This window comes from Pinus tabuliformis, chromosome 2_1 (assembly GCF_031772625.1).
Source record: "Pinus tabuliformis cultivar Carrire ecotype Pingquan chromosome 2_1, CPIR1, whole genome shotgun sequence".
NCBI lineage: Eukaryota > Viridiplantae > Streptophyta > Pinopsida > Pinales > Pinaceae > Pinus > Pinus tabuliformis.
This window is the reverse complement of record NC_142299.1, coordinates 398,413,246-398,435,538: the sequence shown is the minus strand read 5'-3', so window position 1 is coordinate 398,435,538 and position 22,293 is coordinate 398,413,246.

Below are 22,293 nucleotides of genomic sequence, written 5' to 3'. Positions count from 1 at the left end.
CAGCCTAATTTGGGCTCATATTACAATCTGTTAGAAGGTGGGAAAATCATCCCACAGAAATTTGTTGTACCTTTATTCTTCGAATTATAAAAATAGAGGCTCAGAACACACACATGGATGCAAATCGCCAAATCTAAGGGAATTGAGGACATAGGCCACATGGAGGACAAGCTAAAGGAATTAAGAGGGGAGTTGGCCATGGTGAGCCACATAGAAAGCAACAAAAGAGCCCAGCTACAGGAGGAGAATGAGCTGCTGAAAAAGAAGTTGCAGCTACAGGAAGTTCATAAAGAAGATAGGTTGTCCATTTTGGCAGGGCAGTAGCAACAAGAAGGACCTCCAAAAAACAAGGAAACAACCAAGAAACAACAGAAATAAGGAGAGCTACGAGCTAAGGTTGAGATGCTAAAGAAACTGCTACAAGAAAAGGAGTCTCAGGCAGCAGAAGAAGTATAGGTTTTAAAACAGCAGTTGCAAGAAAAAGAAGCCCAAATGGCCTGCATGGCCAGCTGGGCAATAAAAGCCTTGCAATGTAGGCAACCTGCTAAATCATATGCATTATATCTTAAAGGCGAATGGTTGCAATTTCAAATTAACACATTGGCCCAAAGGGGCACCATTCCATTCCAGAATTACAATCAGTTTATGCATTTGTGTGACAGTAGCTCAGCTGAAGATAAGGCCAAGTTAGCAGAATTCTATTTACACAACTTGGCACTTCCTAACATGAATCTATGGGACCCAAACACTGCATTAGGAGATCTGCAACTCATGGCCATGGCTTCTTGGTTAAGCCATGAGGAAAAGAGGGTAGTAGAGATTCAGAAGATTATGGCCAGGGAGTTAAGTGAGCCACTCATGATTAGGGCAGAACTACAAGATCACTCAGCTCTTATATATTCCCATCAGCACCTTGCAGACAACCCTCACATTGCACCTGACTATGTTGAAAGGCAAGGTCAGGCCATTGCTCACTATGAAGACATGGGAAGATTGTTTGGTGATAATTGCATTCATGCTTGCACAAGGAGATGGAACACATTATCCCATAGTCTGAAAATAAGAGAGTACCACTCCGCAACCAGAATGAGGGAGGCTATGAGAAGAGTACCCCTATACAAATAATCAATGCAGAACTTGAAAGACAATTGGATTGGCCTTAAGTTTAGCCCTCCACTCCTGCTAGGGTAGTTAGAAGGGGTCAAGGAAGAAGAGGAGCAAAGACAATGAGAGGAAGTAGACAGAAAGGCAGGTTTTCATGATAGAGAAGAGGACATCACCTAAGAGGCTTGGGATGTTAGAGAGGCAATCAAAGATGATGAATTGGATTAGTTGCTCAGAGGATGAGCAACATATTCAGCAGGGGGTGATGATAAGCCCCAGAAATGGGTAACTATATGGGCTCATTTTGCCTATTATTCTCATTTAGTCCACCATTCTCCATAGTTTTATGCATGATTTTGAATATATTTATGTTAATTGAGTGAATGGGAATAGTCACTTGACCACAAAGTCTAATACATGCTTATTTCAAATTTTTAGACATTTTTGGACCAATATCAGGCATTTATGAGAAGATTGGCAGACAAATTCAAAGAAACAAGGCTGAGGATTTATAGGAGGGGTGTCTCTTGCACTAAATTACCCCTTCCTCGAGTTCTTGACCATTAGCTTGGAGTTCAACAGCCCACCAAAGATGATTTCAAGGGGCAGCCGAGCAGGTCTAGTGAAGTGGCTGATTAACTGCAATTTTGGGCAGCCAAGCTCATAAAGTTAAGGAGTACTTTTGGGAGTCCTCGTTTACATAAGTAGAAAGGCTTCAAGCCTTAGTAGTTTAGCTATTTTATAGTCTATTTTCGCACTTTAGTGCAGCCCTGTATCAGCACATTGCCGAGCTTCTTCTTGCAGACAGTTTTTGTGATGTAACTATTATTTTTTTATCAATGAAGATGAATCTAGCTTTGCACCAGCACTGATCTTTTTTAGGAGGTTGTAGCTCTTGTGGTTGGGCCCAACCCAAGTGCCCAGTACCTCCTTTGTGTACTTTTATGTGTTTTCACTGCATTCATAGAATAATTTTTGTTATATAGGTTAAATCTTTCTTTGTTACTTAGGTTGTTTTTGATGATTAAGATAGTTGTTCATGCTTCAGGTTGATTTGATAGTTTGATAACAGAAAATATCCACAAAAAGGCTACCAAGAATCCTTGATCTTCTTTCTCCCTCCTTGGGACCATGAATTGAGACCAAGGCACACTTGCTCCCACAAAAACATTGTTTTTTGCCTTCCAATGCAATTGCTAGTGTTAGATTTTGAGTTGGAAAAGTTGATATCAATTGTGTTTTCATGCTTATATCTGTTCTTACTTAGTTTCCATAGCTTTCTTGCATGATTTCCTGTCTATAAACTTTTGTTCATCATGTTTCTGGTTTCTAGGTCAGAATTAGGTCAAAATAGATAAATCTATGTCTTTTAGTCTTTGCTTGGATCAGTTTTGGAAAGTAATGTGCAGAAAACCTGTAAGACACTCCAGCCTATCCTTCCTCCATCATACAACCTGCTCCAGTCCCCCGCTCAAGATTTATTTCCCTCATTCGCCACACTTTCCCAACTTGCCCTAATTTCTACATTTTTGTGCAACATTGCTTTCTTCATCCTTGAACAAATCCAACCATCCTCATCACTCCTGAGCTTCATCTACCAGGTCCTAGATCCCTTAACATCCTTAACCACCCTTCATTTCCACTTTCCCACCATTTTTCCTCCATCAACCCTCTAAAAACCACTTTCAGCATGTTCCTGTAGAATTTCCTGTAGATCCCCTGCAGCCTCCTGTAGAAGTTCACGCGAGTGATTTTTCAAGATCTGAGCACGGTGGAAATCTCTAGAAGGGTGCTAGGGACCCCTTAGGTCTTCTACACACCTTCTCAATCTCCTGCAAATGCCCACTCCATTTCCTTTCACCAATAAATTGTTGCACAGTCAACAATAGTTAAAACACATGCATAATAATTCTGCATAAAATTGCTAAAAAATACAAAAAGATGATTTTTCCATATTTACCATCAGAAGTAGCTTAAACATATGCATTTTACCTTTTCAATAGTCAATGGAATCCATTTTAGTCGATTACATCTCTTTTCTTGCATAAGTAGGGTTAATCAGTAAAAATAGGGTTTACTAGGGTTTGCGTTTCCTTTCAGCTTTCATCTTCTTTCTACAAGTAGCCTACCCTCTTTTGAGTCAACTTTCATCCATCACAGTTAAAAGCTTCTTCTAAGAACTCATAGAAGTTGGCTTAAGCTCCTAGCGAACTTGTGCCAGCTGATCAAGTGACAGCCTGCAATAAGAGCTAGTACTTGTGCATTTAGCATCATCGCTTCCAAGTTTGTTATGAACTACCAGGTTAATAGAAGTAAAGTAGGGAGTCCCAGGAGTTGCAGCATCATTGTTGCAATACTGGAGCTCATCACAACACAAGAGTGTCAAGTGATGGTTGCAAATGCAGGAACTATAAATAGTTTAGGCAAGTACCATAATATCAATCTAACCATGGGAGAATATGTATTGAATAGTGCAATTCTTTCCATTCCAACGGGTGGTGTTGATGTTGTAGTTGGAGTCCATTGGTTACAATCTTTGGGGACAATAGCTTTTAATTTTCAAGAACTTTTATTGAAATTTTCATGGGAAGGAAAGGAAATTGAATTAAGGGGTATCACAAGGAAACCGAGGAAGATAATAAACTCTAATGGCATGAAAAAGCTTTTGAAGAAAGAACAATGTGGCACAATTTCACAATCATGCTCACTAGATGTTGAAACATCAAATTCATGTGTTTCTGCAGATCTCCAAAGAACCTTGGACAATAATTCCATGGTATTTGAGATTTCCAAATGCCTCCTGCCTATTTGTGATCATGATCATGTTATTTACTTGATTCGAGGAAGTGTTCCCCCAAACATCATTCCTTAAAGATATTTTTATGTCGAAAAAATTGAAATTTAAAGTATGGTTGCCGAAATGCTAGAGGCATATATAATTCAACCTAGCCAAAGTTCTTTGTCTGCTCTAGTAGTATTGGTACAGAAGAAGGATGGATCATGGCATATGTGTCTAGATTATAGGGAGCTCAACAAGATCACTATTAAAGATGTATTTCCCATTCTTTTCATTGATGAATTGTTGAATGAATTACATGGAGCAATATCCTTCACCAAGATGGATCTACATTCAGGATATCATCAAATTAGAATGAAGGCTGAAGACATTCGGAAAACAACATTTGAAACTCATGAAATTCAATATGACTTTTTTGTCATGCCTTTTGGCCTTACTAGTACACCTTTCACATTTCAAGGTTTGATGAATTCCATTTTCAAACCCTTAGAAAATTTGTGTTACTATTTTTTGATGATATACTAATCTACAACAAGTCTTGGAAGGTCATGTTTAACATGTTCACAGGGTGCTAAAACTATTGGAGGAGAAAAAATTGTATGGAAAAACCTCCAAATGTTTCTTTGGGGTATAAGATAGGGAATATTTGGGTCATATTGTATCTCATGAGGGTGTTAAGGTAGATCCTAACAAAATTAAATCCATCAAGGAATGGAAAATCCCCACAACCCTAAAGCATATTCAAAGATTTCTCGGCTTGGCAAGGTATTATCGAAAGTTTGTTAAGAATTATCGGAAAATATCAATACCTCTCACAAAATTACTTAAGAAATATGCATTTTTTTGGAATCCATAAGAAACTAAGTCCTTTGAACATCTTAAAGAGATAATGTGCTAAGCTCTAGTTTTAGCTACACCAGACTTCACAAAAACCTTTCTGCTAGAATGTGATGCTTCAGGAAATGGAATTAGTGATGTTTTAATTCAAGAAGGAAGACCCATTTCTTTTGAAAGTTGTCCAATCAAGGGAAAGTGTTTACACAAACCTATTTATGAGAAGGAAATGATGGCAACACTACATGCCCTGAAGTAGTGGCATCCTTACCTAATGGGAAGACACTTCAAGGTAAAAACAGATCATGATAGTCTTAAATACTTGCTGGAAAAAATATTATCTTCAAAAGAGCAACAAAAATAGGTCACTAAGATGTTGGGTTATGAATTTGAAATCATCTAACAAAAAGGGAAGAAAATTTTTGTTGCATATGCACTCTCAAGAAGGTAGGAGGATGTGGAACCACTACTCTATCCCATTTCTATTATCCAACCTAATTGGATAACCAAAGCAAGGGAGGAATGGAAGAAAGATGAAGAGGTGTGGACTATTGGGTTGTGTTATATTCTTTCGATGACTAGCCCACATAGTTAACTAGGGGGTTAGAGTGGGGGCGGAGCCTCCCCTTCATTGCGCCATTTGCGCAGTGAGGAATCATAGGGGGTTTGAGGGGGGTGGGTAGCCCCCCTCTATGAGGTCTGGGGTAGCACCCCGGGGAAAATATTTTTAGACACTATATTAAGTTGGGCGGACCTACCTATGGTTTTGTGCATGGCTTTCGCATATGGTTTTGGACGCGATGGTTTTCGGTCCATGGTATTGGATGCTTCAACATGTTTAAATATGTATTGTAACATTGAAAGGAACATAATGAAAAATCAAGCTAGTAGTCCCGGTTTTGGGATCCAAGGGAAAATATCTGTGCATATGTGTTTTATGAGTTATGCTCTCGCATTGTTTATTTTTTGTTCTTAAAATTCATATGTAGGTAATTTTTGTACGGGGTTAAAACGTACATTTCATATCAGAGTTATTTTGGCTTCAAAGGGACGCCTTTGTTGCAGAGGGGTTTCGCTCAGGCCTGTGGTAGACCCTGTTCAGTGCGATATTTGCTGGATTGATTCTGGTGGTGAAAGAAGATGGCGAGCAGTGGAAATATAGAAATCGAGAAATTTAATGGTCAGAGTTTTGAGTTGTGGAAACTCAAGATGGAGGATATGTTGGTGGATAAAGATCAGTGGATTGTGGTAGATCTAGGTACTAAACCAACGGGACTGTCCGATGAAGAATGGAAGAAGTTGGATCGGAAGGAAAAGAGCACAATAAGATTGTGTGTCTCAGATTCAGTATTGCTGAATGTATCAGGGGAAGCTATGGCTAAGCCTTTGTGGGATAAGTTATGGACTTTATACCAATCTAAGTCTCTAGTGAATAACCTGTTCCTACGGAAAAAGATGTATAACATGAGGATGAAAGATGGAGACTCGGTGACAGAGCATTTGAACGCATTTAATACTCTGGTATTTCAGTTATTATCTGTTGATATTAAAATTTTAGATGAAGATAAGTGCATCAGTTTGTTGTGTTCTCTACCAGATTCATGGGATAGTCTAGTTATTGCAATAGGTAGCAATGCAACTGCCTTGCAGTTTGATGAAGTAGTCTCATCCTTACTGATGGAGGAGATGAGACGTAAAAATATAGAGAGCCAGAATGGTGATGCCTTGTTTGTACGAGGATGGTCCCAAAACAGAAACAAAAATAAGTCATCGAGTGGGAGATTTAAATCTAGAGGGAGACCTAAATCTCCAGGAAAACCTGTAAACGTGGTGTGCTGGAAATGTGGAAAGGAAGGGCACTACAAAAGGGACTGTAAATCTAAAGCTCCTAACAAAAGAAAGGTATCTGATGATGCTCCTCCTATAGAGGCAAAAACCACCTCAGATGAAGGTGGAGATGTGTACTTGGCTTCTTGAAGTACACATGTAGATCATGAGGCATGGTTGATTGACTCAGGTGCATCTTTTCACTTCACTCCCCATAGAGAGTGGGTCTACGAGTATGAGAAATATGATGGTGGTGATGTCTTCTTGGGGGATGACAGGAAGGCTAGAATCATTGCTCACAGAAAAATAAATTTGAAGTTGCAAGGTGGAAGGGTTAGAACACTTCCGGGTGTTTTGCATATTCATGATTTGGCTAGAAATCTGATTTTTGTAAGCAAGCTAGATGATGCAGGTGTAAAAATAGTGTTCAAGAAGGATACCTACAAGATGGATTGGCGAGCACTAGTATTGATGCGGGGAGTTTGGATTGGAACTCTGTACAAGCTGCAAGGTAGCATTGTTGTTGATGAGTGCAACAGTTCTGTGGTTCCTGAAAGTGGAGCAGAAATTCTAGTGGTATTTGGAGAGAAGACAATGTTGTGGAATCAAAGGCTTTATACATATTGGAGAGAAGGGCCTTCGAATACTTCATGGTAAAGGTATGGTAGAAAGTATGAGTAATTGTTCTCTGGATTTTGGTTTTTGTGAAAATTGTGTATATGGGAAGCAGAATCAGATGAGTTTCCCCTCTCGTGGTAAGAGGGAAAAACAAATATTAGAACTTATGCACAGTAATATGTTTGGACCTGTGAAAGTTCCATCACTGGGTAAGTATTTGTACTATGTATCATTTATAGATGACTTCTCAAGGAATACATGGATATATTTCATCAAGAAGAAACCTGAAGTCTTTGATAGGTTTAAATAATTTAAGGCTCTGGTGGAAAACTAGACAGATAAGAAGATAAAGGTGTTGAGGACAGATAATGGTGGAGAGTTTTGCAACAAGGAATTTGAAGAATTCAATAAGAAGTGTGGTATAGCACGATAGAATACTACTCCATACACACGTGAGAAAAATGGAGTTACAAAAATAATGAACAAGAAATTAATGGAAAGGGAAAGAAGCATGCTTAGTGGTGTTAAGTTAGTACAAGAATTCTGGGCAAAGGCAGTGGAGACAGCACGTTACCTGGTTAACATATCACCTTCATCAACGTTGGAGTATAAGACTCCACAAGGGGTATGGACTGGTAAGAAACCCTCTCTTTCACATCTGAGGTTATATGGATGTGATGCATATGTACATGTTCCAAAGGAGAAAAGAAAAAAGTTGGATAGTAAATTTGAAAAGTGCATCTTTATTGGGTATAAGGATGGTTTAAAGGGTTATAAACTTCGGAACTTAGTAACAAGGAAGGTTGTGTAAAGTCGAGATGTGGTGTTCAGAGAGGTGAAAAATGTTATTAAACATGAAGTCCCATCAAAGGAACCTAAGAAGATAGAGTTTGAGCTAAAGGAGGAAGAATCAGACTCTACAGCAGAAGAGGAATCAGACGATGAAGAGCCACAAACTCCGGTTGTGAGAAGATCAGTTCGAGAAAGAAGGAAGCCAAAAAGGTATAGGCCATCTACTTTCTGTTCAATTTTTGCTTTGTCTATTACTGATGATGATCCCAGAACTGTGAAGGAAGCAGTAGATTCATAGGATGGAAAACTCTGGAAAGAGGCCATGGTTGATGAAATGGCATCTTTGCACAAAAATGAGGCTTGGGATCTACTGGAGTTGCCAACTGGAAGGAAACCCATTGGCAGCAAATGGGTGTTCAAGAGGAAGACAAATGAAGAAGTAAATGTGGATAAGTACAAAGCTCGATTGGTAGCAAAAGGTTATTCCCAGGTGTCGAGAATTGATTTTGGTGATATTTTTTCTCCTATTGCCAGGGTAGCTTCTATTAGATTACTTTCATCTATTGTTGCTGCTTTTTATTTTGAGGTAGAATAGATGGATGTGAAGACAACATTTCTTCATGGGGATTTGGAAGAGGAGATCTACATGAAGCAACCTGAAGGCTTTGCAGTTAAGGGTAATAAAGAATGGGTATGCAAGTTAAAGAAGTCTCTATATGGGTTAAAACAATCACCAAGGATGTGGTATCAGAAATTTGATACATTTATATGGGAACTTGGCTTCACTAGAACCAAGGCAAATCACTATGTGTATTTTAAATTAATTGGTGACTATGTTATTTATCTGGTCTTGTGTGTGGATGATATGTTGCTAGTTGGAAATGACAAAGAAATTATCCAGGATTTGAAGACCCAATTGTCCTCCAAATTCGACATGAAAGATCTTGGTGCTGCAAACTATATTTTGGGCATGGAAATTAAAAGAGATCGGTAAGGAGGAAGCTCTGGTTAAACCAGAGGAATTATGTCGAGACAATATTGTAGAGGTTTAATATGCAGGATAGCAAATCGGTGAAGGTTCTTATTCCTGTAGGTGTAAAGTTATCTGTTGAACAGTGTCCCAAGACACAAGAAGAGGAAGAGGATATGTCACGTGTTCCATATGCAAGTGCAATCAGTAGCCTGATGTATTCGATGGTCTATACTAGACCAGACATTGCACGTTCAGTGGGAGTATTGAGTAGGTTTATGTCAAAACTAGGGAAGGAGAATTGGACAATAGTGAAGAGGGTTTCCAGGTATTTGCATGGCACTAGTGATTATGGTTTGTGCTAAAAGGAAGACCAGGATGGGATAGAGTTTTGGATATCCATGGCTTTGTTGATGTGGCTTGGACTGGAGATCTAGACTAGAGAAGATCTACAAGTGGGTATGTGTTTAACCTATTTGGAATTGTAGTTAGTTGGATGAGTAAGAAACAATCTGTAATTGCACTATCAACGACGAGGCATAATACATGGTAGACACTCATGCAAGCAAGGAATTAGTTTGGTTGCAGAGATTGTGCTCAAGTATGGGGCTAGTACATGGAGCTATAAGGGTATACTGTGACAACCAAAGTGAAATTTTCTTGGCAAAGAACCCTGCTTACCATTCAAAGACAAGGAATATTGAAGTTCAGTATCACTTTGTGAGGGATATGATAGAAGACAAAAAGGTGTTACTGGTAAAGGTGGACACTTTGAAGAATATTGCAGATGCATTGAAAAATCTGTGAGCTCTGAGATGTTCTCTTGCTGTAGAGAAATAATCGGCATTGCAGGGCTGGATAAATGACTAATCTCTGTTGTGGCCCCCTATGGAAAGGAAACAACAAGTGGGAGAATGTTGGGTTGTGTTATATTCTTTCCACGACTAGCCCACGTAGTTAACCAGGGGATTAGAGGGGGGGCAGAGCCCCCCCTTCGTTGTGTCAATTGCACAACAAAAGGGACATAGGGGGTTTGAGGGGGGCAGGTAGCCCCCGTCTATAGGGTCTGGGGCAGGGCCCTGGGGAAATTTTTTTTTGGAACCTATATTAGGTTGGGCGAACCTACTTATGGTTTTGTGCGTGGTTTTCGCACATGGTTTTGGATGCGATGGTTTTAGGTCCATGGTATTGGATGCTTCAGCATGTATAAATATGTATTATAGCATTGAAAGGAACATAATGAAAAATCAAGCTGGTAGTCTCGGTTTTGGGATCTAGGGGAAAATATCTGTGTATATGTGTTTTATGTGCTATGCTCTCGCATTGTTTATTTTCTGTTCTTAGAATTCATATGCAGGTAATTTCCGTACGGGGTTAAAACCTACATGGACACTCATTCAAAAGTTGCAACAAGATTCCATTACATCTAATACATTTATCTAGAAAAGTGACTCATTATGGTACAAAGATCGCTTATATCTATGTAAGAATTCCCAACTAAAATAAAATATTATTTTGGAATTTCACACCTCTCCTTTAGGAGTGCCCTTAGGATTTTTAAAACTTACCACAACGTCGAGAAGGATTTTCTTTTGGATGGGCTTAAATCTAATATTGAGAATTTTGTGGAAGAATGTTTGGTTCTCCAACAAAATAAAGTTGATATGATTAAGACCCCATTTTTGTTACAACCTTTATCCATTCCAAGTCAACGTTGGGAAGAGGTCTCAATGGATTTTATCACAGATTTACCCACGTCTAAAGGAAAGAGTTTCATCATGGTGGTAATTGATATAATTACCAAGTATATACATTTTTGTGCATTGTATCATGATTTTAAAGTCAATACAATTGCTACTGCATTTATGGAAACAATTCAAAAGATACATGGAAACCCAAATATTATTATAAGTGACAAAGATCCCGTTTTCGTTGGAAATTTTTAGATGGAATTATTTTCTTGACTTGGCACTCAATTAGCTCATAACTCATCTTATTATTCTCAATTTGATAGGAAAATCGAGATAATGAACAAATTTTTAGAAGGATATATTTTTTACTTTATATCTGATAAACAAACTGTTGGAAATAATACTGAGAGGGGGGGGGTGAATCAGTATTATCACATTAATAAAACTTTTTCATTTCCATAATCAGATTCATATATGCTACTTCCACAACTTCTTATGATTAAGTTAATTGATCTTCATTGAGTGCATTAGAACATTATCAACCATATTATCAGATAACAGATGCCGTAATAGAGAATAGATCATCACACATAAGGCACACACATGAACACCATGATATAAGGTGGAAACCCAATGCGGGAGAAAAACCACCTGCTGCAAGTCATCTCAATCTTCTTCTTAATAAGAAAATCCTTTTACAATATTTGTACTGGTGCAGTCTTATACCAGTACGGGAGATACAACCCCCTTTGCTCTTGTACTAGCCAATCCATTTACTAGTACGCAGGCTGCTACCTGCTACAATGCTCCAAAGATATCCCTTAGCTTTTGTACTAGCTTAGATACTAGTACATAGGCGCTGGCCTACAATCTTCTCTCCTCCAGGTACCACGTTTCATCAATTTTCAGACTGGATACACTGAAGCACAACACATAATCTGAAATGCCACTTTTCATCCAATTTTCATACTGGACCCAACAACAACATTGAAGCTCATAATCAAACAACCTTCTGAATCACCCAATCACCAGATCCATACATATACAATGATATTATGAGAGTTATCAACCAGATCTAGTACATAAAGATAAGTCATTAATCATGTTGTTATCTGAACTCAATACCAGTAACCAAACATCAGTTATGCACCCAAAACCCTGCAGAATAGTCAAAGGCAGTTAAAACAAATTTTAAGCAGGGATCGCAACTTCACTGGTATAGATCTGCGAATATCTGTACTACCTCCGCACCTGCACCTTCTGTGGCGCCGCGACCACCGCACTTGCGCCTTCTGTGGCGCCTCCGCACTGCGCCTTCTGTGGCGCCTCCGCACTGTGCCTTCTGTGGCGCCTCTACACTACGCCTTCTGTGGCGCCTCCGCACTGTGCCTTCTGTGGCGCCTCTGTGGCATCTCCGCACTGCGTCTTCTGTGGCGCCTCCGCACTACGCCTTCTGTGGCGCCTCCACACTGCGCCTTCTATGGCGCCTCTGTGGCGTCTCCGCACTGCGCCTTCTGTGGCGCCTCCGCATTGCGCCTTCTGTGGCGCCTCCACACTGCGCCTTCTGTGGCGTCTCCGCACTGCACCTTCTGTGGCGCCTCCGCACTGCGCCTTTTGTGGCGCCTCTGTGGCGTCTCCGCACTGCGCCTTCTATGGCACCTCCGCACTGCGCCTTCTATGGCGCCTCCGCACTTCCGCAGCTGCAGCACTCGAGAGATCACCCTTCACAGATTCACTTTCAACTTCACTTTCATAGATCAAACTTTCAAAACAATAACCCAATATTTCAGATCTTAAGATATTCAATTGCAAGGATGAATTAGCCAAGTGATCTCATTTTCTTTATATAGGCAAGCTTCTTCCTAAAATCATGGATCAATACCATAGATAACCAATACAAGGGGCCCAAAAACATGGGGCTCAATAATACCAAGGACTAACCACCATGGACCAAAGGTAAGTTCTCCAACATATACGCGCTTTTCCTTGCATGAAAGTGCGTACCATGGTCCAAAACCATATGTTCAAATACCAAGGACTAACTACCATGGACCAAAGGTAAGTTCTCCAACATATACGCGCTTTTCCTCATAGGTTCAAATACCAAGGACTAACTACCATGGACCAAAGGTAAGTTCTCCAACATATACGCGCTTTTCCTCATAGGTTCAAATAACAAGGACTAACTACCATGGACCAAAGGTAAGTTCTCCAACATATACGCGCTTTTCCTTGCATGAAAGTGTGTGAACTTTTTCTCTTCATGAAATAAACTTTTCTCTGCATAAAAGTGCGTGAACTTTTCTCTACATGAAATAAACTTTTCTCTGCATAAAAGTGCGTGAACTTTTCTCTACATGAAATAAATTTTTCTCTGCATATAACTGCGTGAACTTTTCTCTACACTATAATTTATTATCTGAGATGAGTGGGTTGCCATCAAGTACAACATATGTATCATAAATCCATACCAGAATCATAATGCCAACAATCTCCCCCTTTGGACTTGATGGCAACCTCAAAATCTTCAGCTCATTCTCCCCCTTTGACATCAAGGGCAAAGGGTTATGCTCCCCCTAAGAGCATGCTCCCCCTGAATATGAACCAGATCTGTAAAGAAGAAACATAATCCACCAAACACCATAAATGACCATGAAAGAGATAGATTGCAGCAATACTCAGACCAGCATCCAAGATCTCCTTCTGTACGTCCTCCATAATGCCAACAATGCATTATAAGATCCCCCTGAGTACCTGTTGAAATCTCTGAATGAGCTCCCCCTTTGTATATGTCATGGTGCACCAATCTGATCATGCTCTTTCTGAGAACAAGCTGAAATGTATGCTCTGCTATATAGTGTTGTTCATGCTCAGGCTCCCCCTGACTGTAAGCAAGGTCTGCAAAAGGATGTTCTACATCACAAATGACCTTCCTAAAAGATTCAATACATACATCCATCACCCAACCAAGTGGGGATATATCAAAAAAATGAAAACCAAATACATTACATCTTCATCCCAGGCATAGTGGGGAAACCAACATAGGTCGTTACATGACCTGAAGAGATGACACTATTACATCATGAGTCTTGATATGACATCACCTAAATAAGATGAACATCAGCAACAACACTTTATGATCTGCTCCATAGTATCTGTCAACAGCAACTTGTATTAGTGCATGAATCATCAAGGTATGTCCGCATCAACAGAATTTCACATTCTATGTGAGAAAAATCATAGCCATCCAGATCTACATGAATCAAGTATCATCAATTGGGAATATCTGCATTAATCAACATATGTATGAAACAATCCTATCATCATATAGATAAGAGCTCATTATCATCATGTCTCCAACAATGCAACTTTGAATAATCATCCCTGTATCCAGCCAACAATCCTCATCCATTTGTGCCAAGAATGAAAGGAATCATAACTGTAATATATGATCTTTATGCATATGACGACAGCAACATATGAGTGACTCAACATCAAGAAGATGTGAATTCAAGCTAAGTGCTTCCCATGCAAGCATCATTAGAGAATCAACCATAAATCTGATCCAAGAACCAAGTGAACAACTCATAACCATATCAAGATGAATCATTTATCCATATAAGTATCATCACCAAGGAATATTAACCATAATGCCAATAATGCATTAAGTCCATATGCTCCCTCTAAACTTGTGCCATCTGTCTGATCATGCATATCAATAAGAAGTATCAAGACATCATTAATATCAAGTTAGAACCAAAACACTTCTAACAATCATATCCACACATCATTATTATTAACTAGAGCAAAACTGATCCTTCTCTTGAATCTGTCCCTACTGCTTTTCTTCAAACAATCATATACGCGACTGTGCAGTAACTAACTCACGTATATATGCAACTTTCCTTTATGGAGTTTGCATATGAGATTCAGGACACTGAAGTTTTGTACTTTCAGCTCCCTCTGATTCTGGTATGTCTGTACGTTGTGTAGTGCCGCCTTTTTCTGACTGTACTTCCTTTTTCCTCCATATCTTCAAGCGTGATGATGACATTTTCTCCTTTTGATATGGTGCCCACACTTTGTTCCTGCATTCCTTAGCTATATGTCCAAGCTTGTTACATGCATAACATCTTACATGTTTCATATTCCTCCTGTAACAATCAGCAGCTTTGTGACCAAACATATTGCAAGCAAAGCAATATCCATAAAAGTACCTCGAATGTGATGATCTTTCTGCATAATGGTCTTGAACCCTTCTTCTTCTACATCTAGCTGCAACATGTCCAAGATTATGACATACATAACATTCAACATTATTCATAGGAGGAGTAAAGGATTTTCTTTGAGGAATCTCTTTTCTTGGTTGATGATGAGATTGATATTTCATTTCTTCATTGATCACTTTAGATTTCTCTTTAGAGTTCCTTGCCTCACCTTGTGAACTAGATTCACCTTCAACAGATTCATGGAAACCAAGACCAGTCTTTATAGCAGGAGACCTTTGACTACTAAGAATATCATCCAAGACTTTAGAACTATCTTGAAATCGTAAAAGCTTATCCTTTTCTTCTAGTTTACCTTTCAAGATATTTACCTCAACCTGAAGTTGTTCTTCCTTTTCAAGAGATTGCTTTTTCAAATCTTCTTTAGCTTTCCTTCCTTCTTCCATTTGTTCCCTTAGTTTGAGAATCTCCTTTTCTTGTTCTTCATTCAGATCCTGCTGCATTTGACGAACTTGGAAGGCACATTCTAGTTGAGATTTTAAGCTAGTGACTTTGTTTTCTTGTTTTGCAATAGCTTGGAGTAGATCTGTATTCTGCTTCTTTGATTCTTCAAGATCTCCTTTTAGTGAGAGGATTGTAGCTTCAAGATTTTCATAGTAGCTGGATCTATCTTTGAGTTTCTTGATGGTTGTGCTTCTTTCGTTGACTTCTTTTCTTAATGATGTCACTTCATGCTGCAATTTTTGACATTGGTCTTCCTTGTCCTTGAGTAGCTTTCTTACCTTGTTTCCTTCTTCTATTTGGACCTTTAGTTTGGTAGCTTCTTCTTTGAAATCACATTCCCTTTTGTTCAATAAATCTCGTTGATCTCTAATTTTGTCTGACAGCCTTTTAAATTCTGCCTCTATTTTATATCTTTCTTGTTCACCCATAAGAGCAAATTCAGTAGTTTCGCTATCACTTTCATCTCTTCCAAAAGGAAAGATAGCTGGAACATCAGAGGATAATATATTCACACCTGATAATGATTCTGAATCTGATTCTGAATCTGAAGAGCTTCTTATACCTAATCCCCAATCGATTCTCCCACTGTCATAGTTCTTCTGAGATGACTTCTTTTTCTTAGGTGCTTTCTTCTTAAGCTTCTTTCCCATTGTTCCACGGATCTCCTTCACGCGATCAAGCTTCTATCAAAGAACCTGCTCTGATACCAATTGTTGGAAATAATACTGAGAGGGGGGGGTGAATCAGTATTATCACATTAATAAAACTTTTTCATTTCCATAATCAGATTCATATATGCTACTTCCACAACTTCTTATGATTAAGTTAATTGATCTTCAATGAGTGCATTAGAACATTATCAACCATATTATCAGATAATAGATGCCGTAATAGAGAATAGATCATCACACATAAGGCACACACATGAACACCATGATATAAGGTGGAAACCCAATGCGGGAGAAAAACCACCTGCTGCAAGTCATCTCAATCTTCTCCTTAATAAGAAATTTTTTTTACAATATTTGTACTAGTGCAGTCTTATACCAGTACGGGAGATACAACCCCCTTTGCTCTTGTACTAGCCGATCCATTTACTAGTACGCAAGTTGCTACCTGCTACAATGCTCCAAAGATCTCCCTTAGCTTTTGTACTAGCTTAGATACTAGTACATAGGCGCTGGCCTACAATATTCTCTCCTCCAGGTACCACGTTTCATCAATTTTCAGACTGGATACACTGAAGCACAACACATAATCTGAAAGGCCACTTTTCATCCAATTTTCATACTGGACCCAACAACAACATTGAAGCTCATAATCAAACAACCTTCTGAATCACCCAATCACCAGATACATACATATACAATGATATTATGAGATTTATCAACCAGATCTAGTACATAAAGATAATTCATTAATCATGCTGTTATTTGAACTCAATACCAGTAACCAAACATCAGTTATGCACCCAAAACTGCAGAATAGCCAAAGGCAGTTAAAACAAATTTTAAGCATGGATCGCAACTTCACTGGTATAGATATGCAGATATCTGTACTACCTCCGCACCTGCACCTTCTGTGGCGCCGCGACCACTGCGCCTGCCCCTTCTGTGGCGCCTCCGCACTGCGCCTTCTGTGGCGCCTCCGCACTGCGCCTTCTGTGGCGCCTCTGCACTGCGCCTTCTGTGGCGCCTCCGCACTGCGCCTTTTGTGGCACTTCTGTGGCGTCTCCGCACTGCATCTTCTGTGGCGCCTCCGCACTACGCCTTCTGTGGCGCCTCCGCACTGCGCCTTCTGTGGCGCCTCCGCACTGCACCTTCTGTGGCGCCTCTGTGGCGTCTCCGCACTGCGCCTCCGCACTGCGCCTTCTGTGGCGTCTCCGCACTGCGCCTTCTGTGGCGCCTCCGCACTGCGCCTTCTGTGGCGTCTCCGCACTGCGCCTTCTATGGCGCCTCCGCACTGCGCCTTCTGTGGCGCCTCCTGTTGTAGGGAAAAGTATCCGACTCGGATGACCCTAACCCACTCTAAGGGTGACAGTTCCTTAGCAACAACTGTAAAACAAACTACTGAAGGTTTACTTCTTTATGAAAGCAAAAGAGAATGGAGAGAGCACTATCTGTTGCCTTGCACTTAATGTCGAATCCAAACTCTTCTCTTTGGCCGCTTGCTCCTAGCTCTTTGTTCTTCTGCTCGCCCAGCTACAATGAGATCCTGCACAATAACAAAGAAGGAAACTACAAGAGGCATGCAATCATAACTGGTTTATGGATTAGTGTAAACCAAACATGCAATCATCACAATATATAATTGGAACAAGAGCACATAGAAGAACCTCAATAGCTTTTATTAATGAAGAAATAAAGGTTCTGAGAGTATTACAACCATTGCAGGCTCCAACCCAGCAACACCTCCCAGCAGAAAGAATTGCTCTTCTTCACCTCTCTCAAACAATCACCCAATAGCTCAATGATGAAACCAACAGCATATCATTACTTTGCACAAAATTCCAGCCTCCCTGAGCTCATAGGAGAGAGCTCAATATATAGATGAATTGAGAAAGGGATGAGTCAGCTTGCAACTGATGTGTAGCTGCCTTGTGTCCTCTCTCTCTTCAGTTAATCTTTAGTTGATCTTCAGTTCTTGAGTCCACTTGGTGAACCTTGCTTCCACTTGGAGAAACAAAGCCTCTGACTCATCACAAGGCGAAATCCCTGATCCAACTGTCATTTTTGGAAGATTCCAGAGCAATGACTCAGTGTGCCACATGTCCAAACTCGCTCAACGCAGGTGGGCTTTGTTCTACCTGCTTTGCAACGCAGGTACACCATGGAGCAGTTGTGTTTCAGCGCAGAAGCCTAGTGGAGTACCTGCTTTGATTTCAGGATTGCTTGTTTTTGAGTGTTTTCAGGTGGAGAACTGATCTGAGAGTTGTTGGTTTGCTGACCTTGTTCCTCTAGGGGTAGGAACATCATGTTTAGGGAACTTTGGATCCCTTGGATTATTGACAATTCATGCTTATTGCTGTAAGGCACAAAATTGTCTATAACAGATGCCCCCTAAAGTATGAGGTCGTTTATCGGGTGAAATGCTTTATTGAGAGGATCCGAAGTTCATTCAATCTGCTGAGAAGTGTCCTGTAATAAGATACAATACAATACATTATTTTTCATACATTTTTCATGATCTAGCTGAGGCGGGCATTCCCATGCTCAGCTTTATAAATACATTTTGGTACATAGAATAGACGATCGTCTGATTTAGACTGATATTTCTCTACCGAAATTATCATCCTTTGAGAAGGATGATCATCTGCTGTGATGATGTACATATCAAATGTCTTTATGTCCTGAATATATATCGCAGCCCGGATGGATGAAACTAGATCCGGGGTCTTCAATCTCTTCCGATCTTCACTCGATGTACAAGTCGATCCATGTGAGAATTTCTTGAAGTCGAACATGGAAAGACATCGCTTGATTACCGGTCAATGATGTAAACCATTAACAAGCGCGAGAGGAATCACCGATAAGGATGATGACCCTCAAGGTACGGCAGTACAATCTGCATGGTGGGAATAAAGGACTTGGCGTCGACCACTATGCAAAATCTTCTGGTCGAAGGTCATTGATGTATACCTGTCGCCGGAAGTGAGAAACTTGCCATTGAGGCATGCAAGCTTCAAAGTACTGAGGGGTTTGTTCCTAGATCAACTCCTTGGATAATGAGCTGATGTCGACAAGGAGCGATCCGTCAAAGGAGGGCCTTAATGAATCCCACATCAGTGACACGGAACGGAGCTAGTGATTGTGATGAGGTGAAAACAAACTGTGATGTATGATTCAGGGTGGCGGTCATGAAGTGGATGAAGGATAATGTATGGTAGTGGGTGGAACACGGTTGACTCTTTACAGAACCACATCTCTTGAACATATAACGACACTGATGTGATGGATTGGTAGCATTACCCCAATTGTGGATGGTGTGGCGAGGACCATGGTGATGAGACCGGTGAATGAAACAACCCAACCCGATGTGCTACGGAGGACAAAGTGTCATGTTCAAGAGCGACTTGCTACCATTAATGCTGTGAGGTTCTCCCAATTTTTCCCCAGTCATTGCTGACCAGTACCTCTTTATTTTTGTCAAGCTTGAGGAGGATAACATATGCTTGTTCTATAACCTGCCCTTCGGGCAAGCCCATCGCTATGTTTTAACGAGCCTAGCGATAGGGAAACTCGTTCTCGTCTAAAGACAAGTTTGTCGCTATTTAATCATTTTAACGAGTCTAACGACAAAGAAAACTCGGTCCTTTTCATTTTTAGAGAGTCTGAAAAGGTACGAAAAGTTAACTCCAAAATTCCTTTTTCGTCATCTAATCCCTTAAGTCCGAAAAAGTTTAAAAAAATACAGAAGGGATGAATTTTCGGTTGCTTTAACGAGCCGAACAAAACAAGCGCTCGATCTTTTTGTGCAATAATCCCTCAGGTCCAAAAAGATTAAAATCTAGAGGAGGGATAGCTTTCCGGTCGCTTTAACGAGCTGGAAGGCCAAAACTCGGCAAACTTTTCATATTTTACGAGTCAGTGAAAAGAGCTCAAAGAAGACTCGTCTTTTGAGGAACGAGTGATGAACAGGGCAGCAGCAGATTCCAGGTATAGGTTGGAATATTCCAATCACGGCAGTGTCACAAGGATGGCTTAGTGAAATCACTCTTCGCAGCTGTTCCTCAAAATGGGTAAACAAACATATGGAGGTGAACGATTGGCCAAATGAACGGATGGAGGTGATGGCATATAAACATGACCAAGGGCTTTTAATATGGCTTTCAAAGGTTACATTTCTCGAGGTTGTTTACCGGTTCATTTTTTCTGGGTGAGCTTGAACTGCTAGGGAAAGATTGCTCACAATTTATGTTTATTTTTTAACGAGCATGAACTCTACACAAAAACTGCTCGATTCTTGCGTTTATTTTTTAATGAGCATGAACATTGCTAAAACTGCTCGAATTATACCAGTCTTAATACAAGGAATGCTTTTAGGTGAGGTAATCTTATTTAAGGAGCAATACCTCACTAATTACTCCAATTTGGCAGGTTTTAACTTTTGCCCTTCATCCTTTCTTTATGCAAGCTGGAAACGGCTAATCCTACGAGTTTAACGGGTTAGACCTACAGGTTTAAGGGAGGACCTAAAAATTTAAAAAATAAATAGTCGTCCCGTGCTTGCACTCCAAAAGGTTTGCATGCCCCCAGGTATAAAGTATAATTTCGAGATTCTGCCATCTCTTACTTATTATCCGAAAAATGGTTTTGTTTGCTGCCGCAAACTAAACTCTCTTTTCGTCGATGTCTATCATTAGGTTTCTAAGGATGGTGACTATTTGTTGCAGCAATTTCATCTCTTTCTTTGGAGACTGCCCCTACTTATCCTTCAAAACATATTGTTTTAATGGGTGAGGCTTGACATTCAAAGATGGTGGCTACTTGCTGCCACAAATGGATCTCCTCCTTAGGAGAGCCTACCTTTTTAGACAAAGGGAGCGATCTTTTCGCTCACATAACTTTGACAAAAGAATTTTATCCTAGAACAACCCTCTCTTCCTCTGCCGGACGGGGTACGGACTAGTCCATTCTTCTGCGGAAATTAACTTTATACCTAAGGTTTTCTCTGCCCGAGGCAGGCCAGGGTGCATGCCCCCTGGGTCCCCATTCTTTTCTTCTCGAATTACTCGCATTCATCGGGAAGTAGAACCGGGGGTGGTGGCATTCCTTGAGTGAATAAACCGTTAAGGGATGGTATTTGACTATTTGAAATGCGTGATCCTGGAAATGAAAGTTGGTCTACGAGCTGGACCATTCTTCCTTCGTGCGGAAAACACATGACTCTAAAGAGCGAGGACACTATTGCCTCCATGCAATATATATAGTCTCATCCAAGGAGTAAGTTATATGCCAAGGGTCCCTGGACGACCATGATGTTCATGCGAACTGTCTTCCCTTTCAATGTAACCGGAACATTGGGGAGAATCCCTAACGGGTGACTGGTTCCTTTATCAAAACCTGATAGATTTCTCATCTCAGGTAAAAGCGTCGGGCAACCCAGTGCTTTCCAAGCAACAGAGGAAAGGATACTCACAGATGCCCCTTCATCAATGATAGTTCCAGCCATCACCATTCTGTAGATTTGGACTATGATTCTGAATGGGATACTGGCTGGTAACCGGGGTCTGCCTAGTTGATTCCAATCAAAGGATACAACTAGGTTGCTTGGTGGTGGGACCGAATATACGGCCGGATACGACCCTGACGATGTTCCTTCCTGCGATAAAGGAATGGGCGCATTGCCCTGATGCTCATCAGAGTCTGTGTTGATGAAAAGAATATGGACGGTGTCATCCTTATCCTCTTCAGTGAGGGTGTCATTTGAAGATGGGTCTTCAATGACGGAGTCATTGGACGATGAAACCTCTGAAGGAAGAACCGGGTCAACTGCCGTTTCGACCTTTAGACTTTCGTCTGGTCTGGATTCAACAAGTTCATTCTCAATGACTGACACTTCAGCTGACCATTTGGGCGGGTCAGCTGGATTTTCAACTATCGAGGGATTAGGCGCGAGTTTTTGGTATCCAGGAGGAAGTCGTAACGGTGAAACCGGACGATCTTCTAAAACTCTCTTTGCCTCATCTAAGAATGGACATCGGTGGATGGCATGCTCGCCTTCACACAATATACAGGGTGATCTTGGTCTCCCTCTTCGTCCTTCACTCTCGCTAGTTGACGGACTGCAATCAACATGACTGCCAGAGGTTGATGCTACCGGATTGTGCAACCTTGGGGACCAGTCCCTTAGTATCCAGGGAATACAGGGACAGTCACGATGGAAGTGGGCCCCTTTGCAAATGACACATGGCGATTTAGGCCCGGTCGG